Here is a 16,649-nt window from a genome sequence, read left to right as displayed (position 1 = left end):
ATATTTTAAACAGTGTGCTGTCCTGAGTAGTGTGATGAAATCTGGCACCGTCCTGCGGTGTCCTGCCCTGGATATGAATCTTCACTTTGTCTAGTGTCTCCCACCTGTTAGTCACTTAGCAGCTGTCTCAGTGATCAGATGGACTGTCTTGGTATCACAGTGCTTGTGTTCAAGCAACCCTTGTTTTACTTAATAATGACTCCAAAGCGCAAGATTAGGGGTGCTAGCAATTTTATTATTCTCTTATTGTGCCTAATTTATTTTTTTTTCATTTTTTTATTTTTTTTTTATTTTGCGGTACGTGGGCCTCTCACTGTTGTGGCCTCTCCCGTTGCGGAGCACAGGCTCCAGATGCGCAGGCTCAGCGGCCATGGCTCCCGGGCCCAGCTGCTCCGCGACATGTGGGATCTTCCCGGACCGGGGCACTAACCCGTGTCCCCTGCATCGGCAGGCGGACTCCCAACCACTGCGCCACCAGGGAAGCCCATTGTGCCTAATTTATAAACTAAACTTTATCATAGATATGTACAGGAAAAAACACATAATAATAAAAAAAAGGTTTGGTAATATCTGTGGCTTCAGGCATCCACTGGGGGGTCTTGGAACGTATTCCCCGTGGAAAAGGGGGACTACTGTACTTTTTGATTGGAAGATTGACAAAATCACATTGCAAAGGGGCATGGATACAGGGGAGATGGAGAATTTGGCCCACTTTTGGCAATTAATGTACTCCCAGATATTCACTTAGGTGTTTTCAAGAAAAAGAGGTTTGCTATAAAATGCACATTTCTAGATAGAGTAGCATAGAACTAGTCCTAGCTACTCCTAGCTACCCTCTCTCTCTGTCTTGTTAATTGGTGTGTCTTCTTCTGTCGCATCTGTCTACACCTCCAGTACTAATTCCTGAGTGAGAATCTGATGGGTCCGTTCCATCATGGACCACCCACCAAACAGTAGATTGACGGATGAGTCCCATGAATGGGCCTCATCATTCACCATTTCAGTAATTATCAACTCTGTGCTCCTCTCAGTATCAGCAGTTCTCTGCTCGAGGAGGGCTTCCTCTTGACCCAAGCTTGTGGGGCAGTCTGGCAGTGCTGAAGGATTAACCTAAATCAACAGCAGATGGCAGTTGGTGGATATGGTATATTGTTTGCCTTGATAGTACCAATTCTTTGACCCTCTCTTAATACACATCCCTTGCCCTATGACTCTGCAGCTTCTCTCACTAAAAAGATGGTGTCTGTTTCCCTATCACTTGAATCTGGGCTTCATGGGTTGTCATTGGTCTATAGGATGTTAGTAGACTTGCTACAAACAGAGGCTTGAGAAAGCCTTTGTGCATTTCTGCTTTCTCGGCTACTCCTCTGTGATTACCATGAGAACGTGGCCAGGCTAGCCTGTCAGAGGATGAGACATATGGGGAGGCCAAGGCCTTTGCAGGACAGCTGAGAGTCAGATGACCCCTGGGCACGGAAGAGAGAGCCCAACTAGGATCAGCAGAGCCAAGTAGCCAATCCACAGCCGGGCTGCAGATGTATGAGTGAGCTTAGCTGAGATCAGAAGAACCTGCCCAGCTGACCTGCAGACATGTGAGCAGAATAAAGCATTGTTATTTCAAGCTACTAAATTCTCCTTGAACTACCAGCCTGGAGGCTTCAGGTAGGAAAGGTTAGGTTCCTGACTTCTTTGGCAAGAGGTAGGCTTGGGCATTAGGCGTTGTTGAGAAGGGGGATTTTCCTAAGTTCCTTTAGTTCGTTTTGTAGCATAGCAAATGCTAGTCTTCCTAGAGTTTCCCTTACTTAGTAAAGAAAGAAATATTTATCCCTATTATGGCCTGGCCTTGAGGCTGGAGTTGGGAGGAAGAATATGACACAGGAGAAAGCCTGTCCCTTCTGGTGAGATGTTTTAAGGGCAAAGAGGAGGCAGACAGAGAAAGAGACATTGAGGCAGAAAAGGGAGTTTGTAGGACATGCAGGTCCTGATATTCTCTCTCATGAAGAAGAGGCTCATCATTAGAGGAGACTGTGTAGGTCTGAGGACACCATTGCATTGCCATGAAGACACTTGAGTCCCCTACTCCTTATACCCAAATGCCATTTTGAAAAGGAATGTTTGAACGTAGGTATGTTGTATGTATGTGGGGTTGCGGAATGCCATAAATAAGAGAGACTGAGAAGGATAGTAGTTACTTCTAGGGGGAGAGAAGGGGTTGTGGTCAGGAAAGGACGCATGAGGGATCTCTGGGGTAGTGGCAGTTTCTATTTCTTGACTGGGTGGTTTTCATAAGAGGTGTCCATGGCCATCTTTAACATGCTCTCATGATTGCAAAGTGGCTGCTGCATCTCATGGAGCATATCCATGCTCCACACAGGGTAAAGCTGAATCTTTTAAAGGGCTATCCTGAACAACCTAATCGAAAAATGGACAGAAAACTTAAACAGACCTTTCTCCAAAAAAGACATACAGATGGCCACTAGGCATATGAAAAGATGTTCAACATCACTGATTATTAAAGAAATGCAAATCAAAACTACAATGAGGCACACCTCACACCAGTCAGAATGGCCATCTTTAAAAAGTTTACAAATAACAAATGCTGGAGAGGGTGTGGAGAAAAGGGGACCCTCCTACACTGTTGGTGGGAATATAAGTTGGTGCAGCCACTATGGAAAACAGTATGGAGGTTCCTCAGAAAACTAAAAATAGAGCTACCATATGATTCAGCAATCCTGCTCCTGGGCGTATATCCAGACAAAACTATAATTCAAAAATATACATGCACCCCTATGTTCATAGCAGCACTACTCACAATAGCCAAGACATGGAAACAACCTAAATGTCCATTGACAGATAAATGGATAAAGAAGATGTGGTACATATACACAATGGAATATTAGTCATAAAAAAGAATGAAATAATGCCATTTGCAACTAGAGATAATCATACTAAGGGAAGTAAGTCAAAAAGAGAAAGACAAATACCATGTGATATCACTTATATGTGGAATCTAAAATATGACACAAATGAACTTACCTATGAAACAGAAACGGTATCATGGTAATAGAGAACAGACTTGTGGTTACCAAGGGGTAGGGGCAAGGGATAGATGGGAGTTCGGGGTTAGTAGATGTAAACTATTACATATAGAATGGATAAACAACAAGGTCCTACTGTATAGGTCAGGGAACTGTATTCAATATCCTGTGATAAACCATAATGGAAAAGAATATAGAAAAGAATGTATATATGTGTATAACTGAGTCACTTTGCAGTACAGCAGAAATTAATGCAACATTGTAAATCAACTATACTTCAATAAAAAAATAAATTAAAAAAAAGAAAAAGGGCTTTCCTGGAGGTCATAGATGGCAAATTCCATTTATATCTCATTGACCAGGACTGAGTCATGTAGCCATATCCAGTTGCAAGGGAATATAGAGAGGTTAGTACTTTTAAGTGGACACATTGTCAACTTTAAAATACTAGGGTTCCATTAGTCAGAAAGAAGGAATGGACAGATTTGTGGTGGCTATACAAGTTAGGGTAATGTTAGCTGTTTTAACAAGGAAACTCCAAAATTTCAATGGCTTAACACTACAGAATTTTATTTACAAGTCGCTAAAAGTCCAGTGTGGGTATTCCTCGTCAGTGGGCAGCTTTCCGTCTTGTTGATCAGCTATGCTCTAGGGCACTGGAATCCTCTTCATTTATTAGACAGATGGGAAGAGAGAATAGAGAAAGTATACAGTGTCTTAGCCACTGAGGCCTAGAAATGACACATTACTTCTGCTCACATTCTATTGGTAAGAATGGGTCACATGGGTCCATCTAGAAGCAAGTGGTTCTGGGAAATGCAGTCCCTGCTTTGGCATCTGCTTCTACTGACAACTCTGTACCTGGAAAGAACACACTTTTTCTCAGTGTATTCTTTTTATTTGCCTATATTGTGTAGACTGGATCATTGATATTTAAAAATTTTTTTTATTTATTTATTTTTAATTTATTATTTTTTTGTCCTCACTGTGTGGCCTGTAGGATCTTAGTTCCCCGACCAGGGATTGAACCCAGGCCCCTGGCAGTGGAAGCATGGAGTCCTAACCACTGGACCACCAGGGAATTCCCTGGGTAATTGTTTTTAGACACTTTTTACTGTAGTACACAATCAGAAAAGTGAATGTATTATAAATGTACAGCCCAGTGCATTTTCTTTTTTTTCCTATTTTATTGAAATATAACCGACATACACCACTGCATAAGTTTAAGGTGTACAGCATAATGATTTGACTTACATACATCATGAAATGATCACCACAATAAGTTTAGTGAACATCCATCATCTCATATAGATACAACATCAAAGAACTAGAAAAATATTTTTTCCTTGTGATGAGAACTTTTGGATTTCCTTTCTTAAGTTTCATATGTAATGTAAAACAGTGTTAATTATATTTATCATGTTGTACATTGCATCCCTAGTACTTATTCATCTTATAACTGTAAGTTTGTGCCTTTTGACTGCCTTCATCCAATTCTCCCACCCTCTACCCACTGCCTCCGGTAACTAAAATCTTATCTCTTTCTGTATGAGTTTGTTTTTGAAGTGTAATTGACCTACAGCACTATGTTAGTTCCTGGTACACAACATAGTGATTCAATATATTTCAAAATGATCACCATGATAAATCTGGTTACCGTCAGTCCAATGCATTTTCACAAACTTAATACACTTGTGTGATGAGCTCCAGATGCAGAAACAGAGCATAAACAGCACTGCAGAAGTCCCTTTGGGGAGGATAACTTTTTGATGCATAGGTAGCTGTTGCCATAGTAGACTATCAGGGGTCTCTGCCACAGTCATAAACAGCAGGAATTTATATTTTTCAATTTAACTATGTTGCTCCTTAAGTGCCATATCCATCATCAGTGCAATTTGGTTGCTGGGTTCTGATAGGAGTTTAAACAAACAGCTCCACATGTGGCTGGCCACAGGTTCCTGATTGGCTGAATTTCTGGTGGTCTGTTGATATTCACAAGGGTGCAGGTAATTTGCAAATAAACAATGTTGTGAATCTTTTCACTTTGTCTAGTACATGAGAGTGTTTTTGGTTCTAAGTAAATATTGGTGATATTCAGTTTAATGGATCCTACAAATGAAATGCCTGAAACAGAACATTTCTCCTTAAAATATAGCTGACTGGACTTCCCTGGTGGTCCAGTGGGTACGAATCTGCGCTCCCAATGCAGGGGGCCTGGGTTCAATCCCTGGTCGGGACCTAGATCCTGCATGCATGCCGAAACTAAGAGTCCACATGCTGCAACTAAGACCCGGAGCAGCCTAAATAAATAAATAAATAAATATTTTAAAAAATAGCTGAAATTGTGGGTACCTCTGTATTGCAGAGTTTATATAAAGGTAAATGAGGTAGGCAAGTGTACAGGAGCTGTTCAAGTGTTTCACATGCTTGTGTTAGTCTGGTAGGGTCTTTATTATGGTTTAGTTTTTTTTTTTAATAAATTTATTTATTTTATTTATTTTTGGCTGCATTGGGTCTTTGTTGCTGCACGCAGGCTTTTCTCCAGTTGCGGCGAGCGGGGGCTACTCTTCCTTGCGGTGCGCGGGCTTCTCGTTGGGTGGCTTCTCTTGTTGCAGAGCACGGGCTCTAGGCACGCAGGCTTCAGTAGTTGTGGCACTTGGGCTCAGTAGTTGTGGCTCATGGGCTCTAGAGCGCAGGCTCAGTAGTTGTGGCGCACCGGCTTAGTTGCTCCGCGGCATGTGGGATCTTCCCGGACCAGGGCTCAAACCCATGTCCCCTGCATTGGCAGGCGGATTCTTAACCACTGTGCCACCAGGGAAGCCCTATGGTTTACTTTTAAGGCATAGAATCTTTAACAAGATTCTACCACATGGAGTGCTGCGTGGGCACCGTATTTTTCTTTTGCTGGAGTAACCTTTGAGCACATGTATGCAGACACCATGCCCAGTGCTCTGACAGCTGCGTGATGTAGGCACAGAGCAGTGGTTATGAGCACTGGCTTTGGCATTAGAAAGATCTAGATCAAACACCTGGATTTGTCACTTTTTAACTATCTTTACTTGAGCAAACAACCTAACCACTCCTAGCTTCCTTTCCTCTCGTAGGATTGTGGCGAGGCTCATCTGAGATAGTGCACATTATATTCAACCTGTTAGATGTTCAGTGAAATGTTTTTGTAGCTCAGACATAGGCTGGGCTCACACTTGACACTGCTCTTTAGCAGCCGGGTGAAATTGTCCTGAACCCTAGTTAATAGTTTGTGGAAAGTTCAGTACCCCATCTTACGGACTCTGGCCCTCCCATGCCACTCTATGCCACTCCATGCTTGTACTCCATGTAGGCCCTCCAATGCCCTTCACCCTAAAGCTTATCATTTCATTAGCAGACACTAAAAATTGAATATTAGACATCCTTGTACTTAGAAAAAGCTTTGCCCATTTCTGTACCTCAGGTTCCAGCTGCTCTCAAAATTCCTTGGCAAGGCCACTTGTTCAGTTGTGTAGTTTGTGCACCACATGAAAGAATCTGGCCAAGAGAGGTGAGTGAAGGTAAAATCCAGCCTGCGATCTGCTTGTCAAGCTGTGAGCCTTACTGAAGGGCTTTGTTTACTCAGAGATGGTCCTTTTCTCTAATTAATACACACAGATGGGACACTTACAGATAAGTCACAGAAGCGCCAAGTTGTTCGGTCATTTTGCTCTTTTCTATCCTCTTCTCCTTCCTGCTCTTTTTATCCAAGGAGAGACAAAACAAATGCTTTCTATGAGTTCATCTTCCTTTAGCCTAAACCCTTGGGGCCACATATTTGTTTCTCAATTTGGAGATTTTCCGAGTGAGAAAGGTACACATACCCTGTATTATGTAACAGCTTCAATAGGGTCTGGGAAAGCACTCTGTAATTAAACACATTACTATTTCCTGGCAAAATGCATAAATATTCATGCTAAGTGGGATGGATAAAGAGTATAAATAGTTGAGTCTTGCCACCAAGTGGGTTCAAGTCAGGTCAGATTTTGCTGCCATTGAGTTTGGAAAAAACATTGAACTTTCAGAGTCTTTCGGGTTTCAGAATAAGGGATTATGGACCTATATTTTGATATGCAGAGTCATTGGGGTCTCTCCAGTTCCTATGTACAAACCCAGCTCAGGGCCATCTTCTGCCTGTGCAAAACTGTGTTGTAGACTTAAACTCTTGGTTGTAGTCTGATTGGCTAGATTCGATTTCTGGATTTGTGGGTATAAACTTTGCTGCACTGCTCATTAGAATCATCTGAGGAGCTTTAGAAAATTCTGGTTCCCAGGTTGTAGCCCAGACCAATTAAATCAGAATGCCTGGGGGTGGGAGCCACTTTTTAAAGATCTCTAGATAGAATAGACTTGTGGTTTTATATATATATATATATGAATCACTGCTGTACACCAGAAACTAACACAACATTGTAAATCAACTATACTTCAATAAAAAAAATTAAATAAAGATCTCTAAATGATTCCAACGTGAAGCAAAGCCCGGGAACTTCTGGCTTTGGTGAAAAGGCCAAATCGTTAAGAAAGATACAGGGGTCTGTCTGCTAATCACAGGGAGGGCTAAGCTGAGGCTGAAACAGGGACTCAGAAGCCACTTCCTGCATCTGCCCTGCAGGCTGTCACCCTAACAGCAGGGCTTCTACTCACCGTCGTTCCACTCTGAAGTCTTTATGCTCTGCATCCCACTTGATCCTATTTTGGTACTAGAAAGCAGGGAGTGTACAAGTGGTCAAAATCATCCAGTAGCCGAAAGCCAGGCTAGCAGTTAGGGGTGAGGACACCTCAAGATGTGTGGTAGGGAGGCTTCCCTGGTGGCACAGTGGTTGAGAGTCTGCCTGCAGATGCAGGGGACACGGGTTCGTGCCCCGGTCCGGGAGGATCCCACGTGCCGCGGAGCGGCTGGGCCCGTGAGCCATGGCCGCTGAGCCTGCGCGTCCGGAGCCTGTGCTCCGCAAGGGGAGAGACCACAGCAGTGAGAGGCCTGCGTACCGCTAAAAAAAAAAAAAAAAAAAAAAAAAAAAAAAAAAAAGATGTGTAGTAGGAGAAGCAGGGCAAGAGATGCATGATGTAGTGTGACCTACTCAGTGGACATTCGCTCCCCTCGCCCTCACTTTCCCACCCTGTTGATGGTGGGCTTGGCTGCGTGACTTTTTTGTCCAGTAGCATGTGAGCAGGTAGGGTATGAACAGAGACCTTAAATGGACTGTGTTACTGGGCTTTCTTATGCTCCTAGATCTGCTGTGAGATGAGAACACCTGGATTCTGCTGCCGCCTCAGCCTGCGGCCTGGGATGGGAGAGCACAGCTTAGGGCCCAGCCAGCCAACTGGGAGTCAAAAGGTAACCATCCCCGAGAATTGGGAGTGACAAAAATACACGTTTGTTTTTGGAGCTACTGAGTTTGGGGTACTTTGTTATGTGACATCATTGTGACAATAGCTGATTAATACTGAGAGGAACCAGGGGAGCATTCGAGGGTCGTTCCAGCCTCAGCACAGACATAGGGCCAATGTTAGCGCATAACAGCCTGGAGCTGGCAGGTAAAAGCAGCCACACCGAGTTGCTAATAAGTAAGTCAGCCCTGGATGGGGGTGGGAGGAGGGAAGAGGACTAATTCTGACAGTTTCACATTCAGAACTTGTTTTAAATGACAATGAATCTGGGTAAGCAACAACTCAGCAGCTCCTTTTATAAAAGCATCTTGTTCCAAACTGCAGCAAGCACACACGCTGGACCAGAAACCAGTCAAAATCAGTCACATCTCCAAAAACTGTGAATCACTGTGTTGTACACCTGTAACATATAATATTGTACATCAACTCTACTGCAATAACAAAACACAACAAAACAACTCTAAGAAATATTACTATACCACAGTAATACAACGTACTATACAATACAATCAATATCACAAAAGATTTGCTATAAATTGCGCTAACTTAATTGGGGTGTTTTTCAAAGTTTTCAAATCAATGAAAGAAGGCAATAAAGGATTTGATGGCAAAAAAGTCAGTCACTTCTCAGAAATACTAACCCCTTCATCTGTCCTAAATCTTTCTAGTGCTGTTTTAGTATCAGAGGATGACCCAAAGGGTGGGTGTGCCTTTTATGTCTGTCTTTATAGAAAAGCAAGTCTGACCTTGGCCTCAGGCACAAGAAAAGTAAATAAAAAAAGATTTAAATCAAACAGAACCCCAGAGGCCCTTCCAATCCTGTTCCCATTTTTTTTCCTTCTTAAAAAAAAACTTGTCTTAGTCTAGATTATTGGGAAAGAAATGCACTATTTTTTAATTCGACATCAAAATACTGAATAAACAAATGAAAACTTTTAAATTCTACTCTGTTACACAGTATGGTGAAGGATAATTTGGACTGTACAAGATGTAGGTGTCAGTGAATAGAAGGATCCTCATGACCCAAGAAATCAGGGAATTGTTGGGTTAAACAACATTTAACAGCTTTCTTTACTGCAGGACTTTTCAGAGCCTTTGCTAGGCCAGAGGATATTTTAAGTCTCTAAGAATAAAACTTTTCCCAAGTTTAGTTGAAAATGAAGCTCCCCTCCCCACCCCCCATTCATCTCTTGGGATTGTGTGGAAAATGCTTTAGGAGATGTTGTATTAGATAAATTTCTGGGCTTGTAATAATTAGCGACTACGGTGGGTACCCTACTGGAGGGTAGATCCTGATCAGCCTCTGCCGGGTTTCCTAAACCTGAGGTCATCTCTCCATCAAGGGCCATGTCTCTCTCTTCTCTCTTTCCTGGGACAACTCTTTAGAATGCGTGGAACGAACCTGGCAAGCTTGTTAATGTCTAGATATTTATAAATATGTAAATATTTCATCACTGCTGCCTTCCTCTGTACAATGCAAGCTCCCTCGTGAAGGTATTTGTACTGACGGAGCTCAAATCCACCGGCACCCCACATCTGTCATGGTCTTTCTCCCGGAATTCAATTGGCAAGAAACACTCATGGGACTGTATTTGTTAGCATTTGAGGAAAGACTTTTTCTCCGAGGGCTCAGGGTCCCAAGGTCTGATTTTCTTTTTCCCCTGTGGTTGACAAGAGGGGCTTCTAAGCTGAAGCCCCCCTTGTGCAGGGCTTGCCACGTCCCCACATGCTGCCCAGCCATGTTTTAGGATTCTGGTTGGTTCTTGTACACGGCGCATCAGAGGCTGGACGTGTTCAATCTCGGTCCCTCACACCAATGCTTCATTCATCACCAGGGCAGTGTTCTTCCCTCTATTCCAAAGATAGGAAGGCTTGCTGGTGCTGCGACCAAGAGCTTATTGGAGGGTGAGATAAAAAGAAAAATTGCAGGAAAAGAATTTTTCCCAGAAAATTTGGATATTTTCCAAAGTAAAAAAAACACATTTTTGGGGTTTTTTTTTTTAGTCTCTACATCTTTCATTCATAGCCATGTGGAGTCAGGCTTGATAATTTCAGTTACTCAGCACTTTTTAGTGCATGTCAGAATCCAGGAGGTTAGACACGAGAATTCCAAGTAGTTTTGCAAGAAAAAGATGAAGAAAAAAAGATCACTTGCCTAAAAATTGAGAGCACTCTGAAGAGGATGCCGATGTCAGATCTTTTTTGGGTTTTTTTTGCGGTACGCAGGCCTCTCACTGTTGTGGCCTCTCCTGTTGCGGAGCACAGGCTCCGGACGCGCAGGCTCAGCGGCCATGGCTCACGGGCCCAGCCGCTCCACGGCATGTGGGATCTTCCCGGACCGGGGCATGAAACCGTGTCCCCTCCATTGGCAGGCGGACTCTCAACCACTGCGCCACCAGGTAAGCCCCAGATGTCAGATCTTTTACTGTGGGCTAGAGCTCTCCATGGTTTGGGGCCATCACATCATTTGTGTTAGTGCAAATCCAATCTCTAGGCCACATTCTGCATTTTGTTTCCTTTGCTTTAAATTTGCAGGTCATTGTGTGGAATTTGGCGTTTTGAGCTTTAGTTTTACTAAAAATTCCCATCGAATCTCTGTAAGAGTGGTTTATTAGAAGGGAAATTACCCTGTGACTTGGAATCCTACCACACATGCCCACAAACAACCCCACTTCCTCTGTTAATATTCCTTGCTGTAAATGGGTCTCCTCGCAGCGGCTCTGGCTCTTTTAATCTACGCAAGAGACCCATTTTCTGCTTCTCACCATGTTTAATTGTAGCAGGTAGCTTCCTTCCCAATGTTCTGAATAACCATCTAACTTTACTTTGATTTGCATTGTCCTCATTTTTCCATTTATTAGCAAGCATATTGGCTCTGCCAGAGTCATGTAATTATCTTTGTGTCTGCCAGATTAGGGCATATGGCATATTATTTTGGGAAGGCAGATAATGCTCCCATTTGGAGCAGTATCCAGGCAGTCTGAACATGCCTTAGAAAAGATTTCTGTATAAACTAATTTCCCCTATCAACTGTGTAACGACAGTATATTAATTTTTTGCTCTTTGAGGCATGCAGACTTAACTTGGAGAGGATTTTATAATGGCCTCCCATGATACCATTGGTTCAGCAATTTGAATATCTTAGCCTGGAAGAATTTTTTTTTTTTTTAAAAGAAAGCAAGCTGACAGTCTGGTGTGCCTCTTAGAAAAAAGCCACCAAATCAACAGCATTGGGTCAAAAGAGAAATACGAGGGTTGTCAGATGCTTTCCATCACTTTCAGAACATCAAACGCTGTGTCTGAGAAGGGGAGATGGTCCATCAAAGGTAGAGACTTCAAAGCATCTGCTGGACATCTCCTGTGGAGTCTAATAGGACTCCTGCCGCTAAATCCCTGGCAAGCACTTTGGAAACTCAGAGATGAGTCCTGAAGATATCTCAACCTGGAAAAAATGGTCATGGACAATAATTTTAAGGGAAAAAAAATGGAGTTTTTCTTATTCGTTGTTCATTGCAGTGCTATGTTAAAAGAAGATGATCTCTCTAAAGGTAACCAGCCTGCAGTGTTGACTACTTTTGCAGGTTCTCTTGTTAAGGCTTAAGGAACCCTTAGGTCATCTAGAGTAGATGACTTTGATGATGCCCCAGCCTCACACTCCTCACTCCCTGACTTCCATCATCACATCTCCTAAGAGTCATGGAGCAGTGATTCTCAAACTCCAGCTCAGAATCACCCAGAGGGCTTGTTCAGAGAGAGCGCTTGGTCCCGGTTCCAGAGCTTTGGATTCTGTGACCTGGACTGGGGTCAAGAATTAGCACTCTGCCAAGGTCACAGATGACGCTAACCATTCTGTTCTGGCGGCTACCCTGCGAGAACTGTTGGTGTAGGTGGAGGCTATGTGTACAGACTCTGAAGCTGAGCTGCTTGATTTCGCGTATGGGCAGTCATCAATTTTCCAGGTACTGTGTTAACAGAAATATATACACATCAGACCTGTACCCTTGGTATTGTGTACCATGAGGACTGCCTGGGACCTTCAACCCTCTGTGCTTCAGTTTCCTCATCGAGGATGAGCATACTAACAGCTACCCAATACAGTTGTTGGGGGTTAAATGAGACAATACTTGAAAAGTATATAGAATGGTGTCTGACACAGTAAATACAACCAGTGAGTAACTATTATAATAAAATTATTATTATTAGAGCAATACTCTTAGAACTGCAATGTTTTAGACCCTGAAGTGGCCTTAGAGATAATGTAGTCTAACTCTTCACCCACCCTCTTTTCTTAGGAAAGGAAAAAGAGTCACAGAGGAGTGGAATAACACACCTAAAGTTCTATGAAGAGCTAAATGGTGCAGCTGTCAATTCTTAATTCAGTACTTTTTCCAGAACATCATGTGATTACGTTTAGAGATTTGTTCACAAACCATCATTCAGTCTATATTAAAGATGTTTTGATCTTGTTCAGCTAATTTTAAGATCAGAGAGACCTGGGAGATACAGGAACAACGTTGTAATAATTTAATTACGTGTCTGGCTTGAGAACAAGCTCTTTGTACTCAGTCCGTCACTTTGTGTCACAGGGGCCCTGGTATAAGTGTGTTTGGTAGGAAAGATCTGCAGTTCACTCTTGTGTGTTATCATTCCAAAGCCTCTTCCCTTAGTCAGCTTAGATACAGTTATTTTATTTTTGTTTCATAAGTGACTGGGCTTGTGTGGGGCAAAGTCACTGGTCGTAAAGAGAAATAGGGAACCGATTCTTCCTTTGACACACAGGAAGTGGATTCTTCAGAATAGTTCTTTAGTTTGCTTCCTCCTCTAGGTATTCACATTGGTATCTAGGGAAAGCTTTGATGTGTGCACTCATTCATTCAGCAAGTAGTTAATATCACCTACTGTATGCCGGCTACTCTTGGATGATGGAAAGAACTTTGGACTTTTGCATGCAGGCAGTTTTGGGCTTGATTAATTGCATTCTTGGTTCCACTTACTTGTCTTCTTTTCTGCTTGTCCAGGGCCCCTGGCCTTAGACAATAGGCCAGGGTTACCAGTTCATTGTAGGTGCTCAATAAATAATAGTTGAAAGAATGAATGAAAGATGGAAAATAATTGCGAGGGAGAGGCTGAATTCCCATCCTTGGCCCAGCCTCGGGTCCCAACTTCCCAATTTTGAAGCCTTAGGGAGGCATCTGACATTATTCATAATCTCCACTCCCACCTCATCAATACCATACCAAAAAAATTGCCTTCAGTTTATTTTCAGTGATTGACTCCAAGGACTGCTCTGACCATTTAGGAATGGCTGGGTTATTTGCTAGTGGACCTTTTCCACGTATGGTTTATAACATGTATTTATCCGTTTTAAAGGCTGAGCAAAACACCAGGGCCAGCCAGGATGCTGCACTCACAAACATCAGCTTTCCAGAAAATGAGTCTGCATTGGATGTTAGAACCGTTATAATAATAGCCAACAACTATACACTGTGTTTGGGGGCCTGGGTGACAGCCACATGGAAACATTATCAAGCTCTGGGTATCTGAGTAGGGGCTGGGGACAGTGCTCTATAGCTCCGTGAGTCATCGTCATGCAGCTCAAAGCCTTGGGCTGTGGATGACATCAGCCTGGGCATGAGTGACTCCTTAAAAAGAACGAAAGAGGGCTTCCCTGGTGGCGCAGTGGTTGAGAGTCCACCTGCCGATGCAGGGGACACGGGTTCGTGCCCCGGTCTGGGAAGATCCCACATGCCACGGAGCGGCTGGGCCCGTGAGCCATGGCTGCTGAGCCTCCGCGTCTGGAGCCTGTGCTCCGCAATGGGAGAGGCCACAACAGTGAGAGGCCCGCGTACCGAAAGAAAAAAAAAAGAACGAAAGAGGGAATTCACTGGTGGTCCAGTGGTTAGGACTCCGCGCTCTCACTGCCGAGGGCCTGGGTTCGATCCCTGGTCAGGGAACTAAGATCCCACAAGCTGCCCATTGCAGCCAAAAATAAAAAGAACAAAAGAGTCTTTCTTCAGATAACCATGAGTTGCCTATTAGGTGTTGCCGATCGGTTAGGCTAATTGGTTGCATATTTCTCTGTAGAGAGATTTCTGAAGTAACTCTGTTTGTAACTTATGTCTGTTATTTATTTATTTTCATTTTTTTAAAGATTGTCTTGATGTGGACCATTTCCAAAGTCTTAACTGAATTTGCTACAATATTACTTCTGTTCTACATCTTGGTTCCTTGGCTGCGAGGCATGTGGGATCTCAGCTCCCCAACCGGGAATCGAACCCACACCCTCCTGCAATGGAAGGTGAAGTCCCAACCACTGGACCGCCAGGGAAGTCCCTGTTTTCTAACATTAAATGTTTTGTTTTAGAATAGCATAGATTTACAGGAAAGTTATGAAGATTGTAGAGAAAGTTCCCATATACCCCATACCAAGTTTCCCCTAACGTTAAGATCTTACCTTACCAGGCGGCATTTGTCACAGCTAAGGAACCAGCACTTGTATGTTACTATTCACGAAACTCCATACTTTATTCAGGTCTCATTACTTTTTCCCATGTCCTTTCTCTTTGCCAGGCTCCCGTCCAGGACACCACACTACATTTGGTTGTCATGTCTCTGTAAGCTCCTCTGGGCCGTGACGGTCCTCAGACATTTAGACATTCTTTGTTGGCAGGAGTACTGGCCAGCGCCTGTAGGATGTACTTTGTAGGACGCTCTTCAGTTTGGGTTTGTCTGATGTTTTTCTCATGGCTGGACTAAGGTTATGGTTTTCTTGGGAGGAAGACCACAGAGGTAAACTGCCCTTCTCACCGTATGAGTTAAATGGTCTGTATTTTCAAGATGACTTATCACTGATGATGTCCATCTCGGTCACTTGGCCAAGGCAGTGCTACCAGGCTTCTCCTTGGTGAAGTAACTTTTTTCTCTCTTAACACACTCTACTTGTTGGCAGCAAGTCACTGAATGCAGCCTACACCCAATGGGTGGGGAGTTAAGTTCTATTTCCTTCAAAGAGGAGTATTTACACAAAATATTTGGAATTTTCTGTATGGGAGATCGCCTTTTCTGCTCCATTTTTTAATTTATTCAGTACTTTATTTATAACAGTATGGTCTCATGGACCAAAGTTTATTTTGCACTTTGGATTTTAATTCAATCCTACATTATTTATTCTGTTTCTCAAATTGTCCCAGTTTTGGCCCTTGGGAGCTCTTTCAGGTTGGCTGTGGTGCCCCTTTGACATATCCTCATTATTATGATTTTGGGGAGCACTTTCTTACTTTCTGGTACGACAAGATGCTCCGGGATCATCTTGTATATTTCCTGCCCCAGTCCTAGAATCAACTATATCTCCAAGGAGCTCTGGTTTCTTTTATTGGAAAATGATATTAGAAGCCAAGATTTTTGCACTGGGTGACTTGATGGTGCTTTTAACAGAGCCTCAGCTAGCGAACAACGAGGTGATCATCTGTGAGTTAATTAACATTCTTACACGGCTGTTCCAAGATTTGACAAAGCCAACAAAAGTAACTTTAGAACAAGGAATGGCTTCCCTTTAAGAGTAAGCTTTTGGGATATTAGGGTGAGGGGTAGTTACTTGTTCGGTGTAATAGAAAAAGTCCTTTATTAAGCACTATTTTTTAAGGAGTGATGTTATTATTTTTTTCATTGTTCCAGTCTCAAAATCTTACATGCATTTCTTCTTTTTTAATTGAAGTATAGTTGACTTACAATGTTACATTAATTTCTGCTGTTCAACAAAGTGACTCAGTTTTATATATATATATATATATATATATATATATATATACACACACACACACATTGTTTTTCATATTCTTTTCCATTATGGTTTATCACAGGATATTGAATATAGTTCTCTGTGCTATACAATAGGAACTTGTTGTTTATCCATTCTATATAGAATAGTTTTACATCTGCTATCCCAAACTCCCAATCCGTCCCTCCTCTCCCCCTCCCCTTGGCAACCACAAGTCTGTTCTCTATGTCTGTGAATCTGTTTCTATTTTGTAGATAAGTTCATTTGTGTCATATTTTATAGATTCCCTATATAAGTGATATCATATAGTATTTGTCTTTCTCTTTCTGACTTACTTCACTTAGTATGATAATCTCTAGTTGCATCCATGTTGCTGCAAATGGCATTATTTCGTTCTTTTTTATAGCTGAGTAATA

The sequence above is a fragment of the Neophocaena asiaeorientalis genome, unplaced genomic scaffold, assembly GCF_003031525.2.
Source record: "Neophocaena asiaeorientalis asiaeorientalis breed wild unplaced genomic scaffold, Neophocaena_asiaeorientalis_V1.1 scaffold332, whole genome shotgun sequence".
In the NCBI taxonomy this organism is placed as follows: domain Eukaryota; kingdom Metazoa; phylum Chordata; class Mammalia; order Artiodactyla; family Phocoenidae; genus Neophocaena; species Neophocaena asiaeorientalis.
The sequence above is the reverse complement of the archived record's forward strand: the minus strand, read 5'-3'. Positions refer to the sequence as shown.